Source organism: Physella acuta, unplaced genomic scaffold (genome assembly GCF_028476545.2).
Source record: "Physella acuta isolate Inbredline_101_S28 unplaced genomic scaffold, ASM2847654v3 ptg000841l, whole genome shotgun sequence".
Lineage (NCBI taxonomy): Eukaryota > Metazoa > Mollusca > Gastropoda > Physidae > Physella > Physella acuta.
Window position 1 is genome coordinate 728,962 of NW_026732358.1, and position 6,127 is coordinate 735,088.

Here is a 6,127-nt window from a genome sequence, read left to right on the forward strand (position 1 = left end):
GTAGAAAGGGAGGCGACTGGGTTGTTTGTTTTTGCTTCTCTCCAACTTGGAATCATGTCTTGTTTTAAATTACGTTTAATATAGTCCAGAAAAGGGTTATACTCAATGAACGGAGTTAAAATTAAACAATCTTATGCTTCTTCCATCTACTGTATTGATATCTAATGTTTTTTTTTTTTTTCCAAACTAAGACATAGGCTACTTCTTAAGAAATAACCATTTTTTTTTTTAAATTCTCCAAATGTAAAAACTAAAAAAAAAATGGCTCAAGTTATGGTTTATTTGATTTCATGTTACCATTTAAAAAATTACGCATGACTCTTAGAATTGTATCGGTCGTATCAGATAATTCAAGACTTTTGTTTAATTTGACCAATGTACATCCACGTCCACATTTCGGAGTTGCATGTCTATCCATTCCAGTAGACCTCAGACCCCTGTCCTCGTGATTACCTATACCGGTAGACCCCACGAACCCCCCCCCCCCCCCCCTCCGTGCGACCACTGCCTCATCACGTGACAATCTGGGCAGGTTACCTGTAATTCCACGGTTGTAATTTACCTCTCAGCAGGTCCGTTAGGCGAATCTAAAAACTACAGAACTGGCCGTAAACCCCCGGCTCACATCATTGAGTCTTGTTGACAAACATTTTATTCCGCTACCCTCAGGGGGGGGGGGTCTACATCTATAAATCTAATTCACATCCCTCCCCCATACCCATCAAAAACCAACATCACGAAGGCGGGGCTTCCTTGCCTTAAATCATTACTCGAACAGCGTCGTTAAATCATTACTCTAACAACGTCGTTAAATCATTACACGACTCGAATACCGTCGTTATATCAATGAATTAATGAAACCATACTATCAGAGTTATAACACAAGCACACATAGAAACCACTGCAAACACATTCTCTTCATCTACCAACCACTGCACACACATTCTCTTCATCTAGCAACCACTGCAACCACCATTCTCTTCATCTACTAAACACTGCAACCAACATTTTGTTCATCCAGCAACCACTGCAACCACCATTCTCTTTATCTAGCAACCACCGATGCACCACTCTCTTTGTCTAATCTCATTTTTCTTGTTGCCTCGGAGTCCATGTTTGCCAACTGGAAAGTTCCGAGTTCCAACCTCGGGCAGATGAGGCTTGCGAGCTGGGAACAGCAACTCATCTATTAAATAAAATTCCAACATAAACATTACTTCTGCCTTGTAGACTTTTCTTGGGCGGACATACGTCATCGAATTAAATGAAGAAAGAAAATCATGCTAATGACGAAGTCAATGGAAGAGATCCCTTCAAATGTTACAATTAAAAAAAGATGAAGAAAAGAAGTTTAAGTTATGATATTAATGAAATAATCAAACCATAATACCTGGGTTTTATCAGGAACACAAATACCACGACCATTACCACCATCTTCTTCTGTTATTGTTATTCGTATTGCTTAAGTAAAAATACGTTAATTAACCTCACACTATTATATGTTTTGACCAACAAACCTAGCCTCAGACTGACACTATCCACCGTTTTGACCAACAAATCTAGCCTCACACTATTATATGTTTTGACATTAAAACCTAGCCTCACAACGTATAACCTCCATATCAAACCTCTCAATCCAGATATGTCACAGAAATCAAGACATTTACACAACTATTATTCACATATATATGTACGTCATAAATTATGTTAATTCAATTGAAACGTATTCCTTGAATAAACAAATACAGCAATAAACAAGTGGACTACTGGCGACTGGCCTACACTAAAACAAAGTCTAGGATTGGAAGCCAAGTCTGACAAAATTAAACTGTCTGGGTCTTAACACGCCCGTACTGTATAACTGAAAGCAAATTCTTAACGTTATGGTGTTGTCATGTTTTAGTTAGTAGAGCGATGCACAAACTAGCACTGTATCGTCATATGCCGTCCTGTTGCTTGTGATCTACCCGCTAATTGATGGGCAGTTGTCGTGAATTAACCTGGAAAAAGATTCTATCAGAAAGTAATTTACCTTATCGAACTTGGAGGTTGAAGAGCAGATGAAGTAGAGTCTCTCTACCATGATTTCCCCAAAGCGATTCACCCAAAGCCAGTCAAATGTTCTATCGACTACATCCTATAATTAGAAACCAATGGCGCATGACGGCTTGTCATGTAATACTTATTTGTGTTGGAGGGACTATCGTCTAACAGTACGATTAAGAAAGAAGAAGAAACCAACGGCAAATAAACTCAATTTTAATTAATTCATAAAAAATTAATCAGGCGACCAATTAAGTCAAATTTAACGTCACGATGCATTGTCTTCATGTCTTGACCAACGTACCAATTACGAACCGTATCTGTCGGAATTGCCTGCAATTTCGCTCGGCCGTTTCTATCTAGACAGACAGACAGAGACAGTGAGTTAAATAAAATTTTGTAATAAAATTCATTTTGTTTCGATACAAACACACTTGTATGTAATTTTAAAGAAATAATTTAAATAAAGCAAATGAAACATTTCATTTCAGTAATTTTTCAGTATAGTGTTATAATGTAGGTTTCATTATTAACTTTTCAAAGTTTTCAAATACATGTATGTAGAACATCAGTCAAATATTGCGATATTATTCCGACAAGCATACTTCCATCCCCCTCTCCTGTAAAGACGGTGTTCCACGTTGACTACCAGAGCCCCATTACATCTCCCCGTGAATTAGACAAACATCTGGTCGTGTAAGACGCAATGTTGGTTTCGAACTGGTGATATCCATGTACGCAGTTATGTGCTCTATCACACGACCACTTCTTCCCATCATCACATTAGTACCGTTTCAGTTGTGACGCTCCATAGCAAAGATGCAGTAGACTTTACGTGTTTCGTTAAACTCGCCATGTTCACTCTGAGCTACGCGTTTGCGCGGCCGCACATCAGTTTTAATCCTGCCGCGCATTAGTTTTGTTAAATACACATATCCTTGTATTAAACTTTTAGAACACCGCGCACACAAAATACACGTTGCACATTAACGTTTCCCAGATGGAACATTGGCCATGACCATTACTTATAAGATACAAATACTTTGTAACATACATCAACAAGTATCCTACGTGAACATTTTTTTTTGTATCCCTATTGAGACCGAACACGAAAATGACAACATAAATGTTCGTGTGTGTTTGCTATTGTCACATAAAGCGGTACTCACTTTTAGATGGTAAAGAAAACGTTGAGACAGATAGAGCGACCTTGGAAGGTGAGCGATGTTTAGGAGACATCCGTGATGTTAAGGCCGGACTAATATTTCATTTTATTCCAGTCCTTAAAATGTCTTCCATCCCGAATCCCCCGGGGGTCGGTGGGTTGTCTGTGGAATGGACGGGGTCTTTGTGGGCTGTTTGAGGCTGGTATGGAATGTTGTGTTCTAAGGAGCCGGTGCCAAATTCAACACGTCAGTTAACGTCAGCATCGCTGTGGCGGAGGTGTCTATTGCTGAGTTTACATGGGCGTGTGTGGGGTGGGGAGAGGGGATGGGGGGTGGGGGTGTGAGGTGGGGGTTGGGGTGGAGGTGTCTATTGCCGAGTTTACATGGGCGTGTGTGGGGTGGGGGTTGGGGAGGTGGGGGGGAGGTTGGAGATGGGGGTTGGGGTGGAGGTGTCTATTGCCGAGTTTACATGGGCGTGTGTGAGGGGGGGGAAGAGGGGGTGGGGTGGGGGTGTGAGACGGGGGTTGGGGGGTGGGGGTGTAAGACGGGGTTAGGGTGGGGGTTGGGAATGTGGTGTGGGAGATGGGGGTGGTATCAATATAAGTTGCCTGTTAAGGGTTGTAGTGGCTGATGGGGACAGGGGTGGGGGGGGAGTAAATGAAATAACTGGTGTGTGTGTGTTTAAGGTGACGTTTTGTAGGTGGAGTAGAATCGGCGTGGTTGTGTGCCAGGCCATTTAAAGACAATACAAGTCAATCAGATGTTTGTTCATGTTCTTGTTTGGGGCAAGAAGGGGTGGGTTGGGAGCTGGGGGATATGGGGGTGGGGGTGGAGCTAAACCATTGCAGTTTAGATTCTTGGAGCAATTTAAATAAACCGTCTTTGAATACAAATCAGGCTTTTATTTATTTTATTCGTTGTTGCATGTAGACAAAGAGGGGCGTGGTTACCGCTGGAAAGAGTCGGTGTAGTGGGTTTTGGTTGATGCTTCAAAATTGCGACCCTCCCATTTGGTCGCTTTCATTTAAAGGGATCTGTGTGGGGTTTGATGTTCAGCAAATAAACAGACCGACCGACAGACCAACAGACAGACAGACCAACAGACAGACAGACCAACAGACAGACAGACAGACAGACAGACAGACAGACAGACAGACAGACAGACAGACAGACAGACAGACAGACAGACAGACAGACAGACAGACAGACAGACAGACAGACAGACAGACAGACAGACAGACAGACAGACAGACAGACAGACAGACAGACAGACAGACAGACAGACAGACAGACAGACAGACAGACAGACAGACAGACAGACAGACAGACAGACAGACAGACAGACAGACAGACAGACAGACAGACAGACAGACAGACAGACAGACAGACAGACAGACAGACAGGCAGACAGGCAGACAGGCAGGCAGGCAGGCAGGCAGGCAGGCAGGCAGACAGGCAGGCAGGCAGGCAGGCAGGCAGGCAGGCAGGCAGGCAGGCAGATGGACGGACGGACGGTCTGGCGGGCGGGCAGGCAGGCAGGCAGGCAGACAGGCAGACACAGAGACGGAGAGACAGATTTAGGCAAGCAGACAGAGGGACAGACAGTTTAAAAAAAGCGTTGCTTGTAAAAATCAATGGGGATTTAAACGAACAAATTTATTCTATGCCCATGATTTTAAAAACCTCCCATTTGAAATTGATGAGCAGAAAAAAAGTCTTTCATCCACATCAAAGAGAACCAGTTGCTGCTGTAAACTTCAAACACTCGGCGCCATCTTGACTTCACGTTTTGTTATTTACGGGGTTTTGTCAAAGTCTTGCAGCAATGGCGACAGACGACGTCTGTTGCAAATGGTTGGTCATAATTTCCGACTCGTCAGTTGTGACGTAGGCAGTGCCTGATGTCTTGACCTGTGACCCCTGTGTTGACTCTAGACCTAGACACAGACGGGAGCAATACTGCATGTCTACGACACTAAGTGCTTGCAGTCGAGGGCTTATTGGTTAGGGGGTCGGGGGAGGGGGGGGGGGGCTGAATAAGTGTGGGAGGGTAGAGAAGGGGAGTTGAACTGCTCATAAGCTAAAAATAATTGTGTTCAGGACAATAATGAAACACTTTGATTCAAATTTAAAGGGGGAAAAATACATTTATAATGGTACAATAAAAGTACGAATAAAAGTACGAATAAAAGTACGAATAAAAGTACGAATACAAGTACGAATAAAAGTACGAATAATTGTACGAATATAACTTTTTAAAAAGCTTTTGGCTGCAAACAGAGACACAAATATAAGAACAAAAGAAGTACAGCTAAACTTTCAAATAACTTAATCTGCACAAAACAAAGAAAAATAACGAGTAAGTAAAATATTGACCCCAAACATTCACTATGTTATGAGCAGTTATCTTCTCTAGTTCACTTACCTGGTGACCCACCTTTCGCCATATCTTGACAGAAGTCTAGACTTGTTTATGATGGGTTGGAGGAGTGGGGACGGGGGACTAAAGACCGGGTTGCCCACACCAACCACAATGGCTACCACGACATCCCGACAGCGAACCAGCCGTCGCCCATGTAACAACTACTTGGCTGTGGCGTGACAATACCAACAACCTACTCTCGTACAAAAGGGGGCAGTGGGACACCCCTCCCCCACCCCTCCCCACCCCCACACCCACTGTCCCCAACCCCACACGCAAGCCAATGTTTTGCAACCCCTGGCGCCTCAAGTATTTCTGTTGTTTTTTTTCCTTTCATTTTTCCTGTTTTTCTCTCTCAGCATTGGCCAATACTAGACCATCGCGTCATTTTTTGGGGCGTAGTTGACTCCACGTTGATAGACTGCAGGGGTTAGGGTGAGGGCGTCGGGTTAGGGTTATAATCGTGTCGTCAGACCGCTGGGTAGGCCCGACCCGG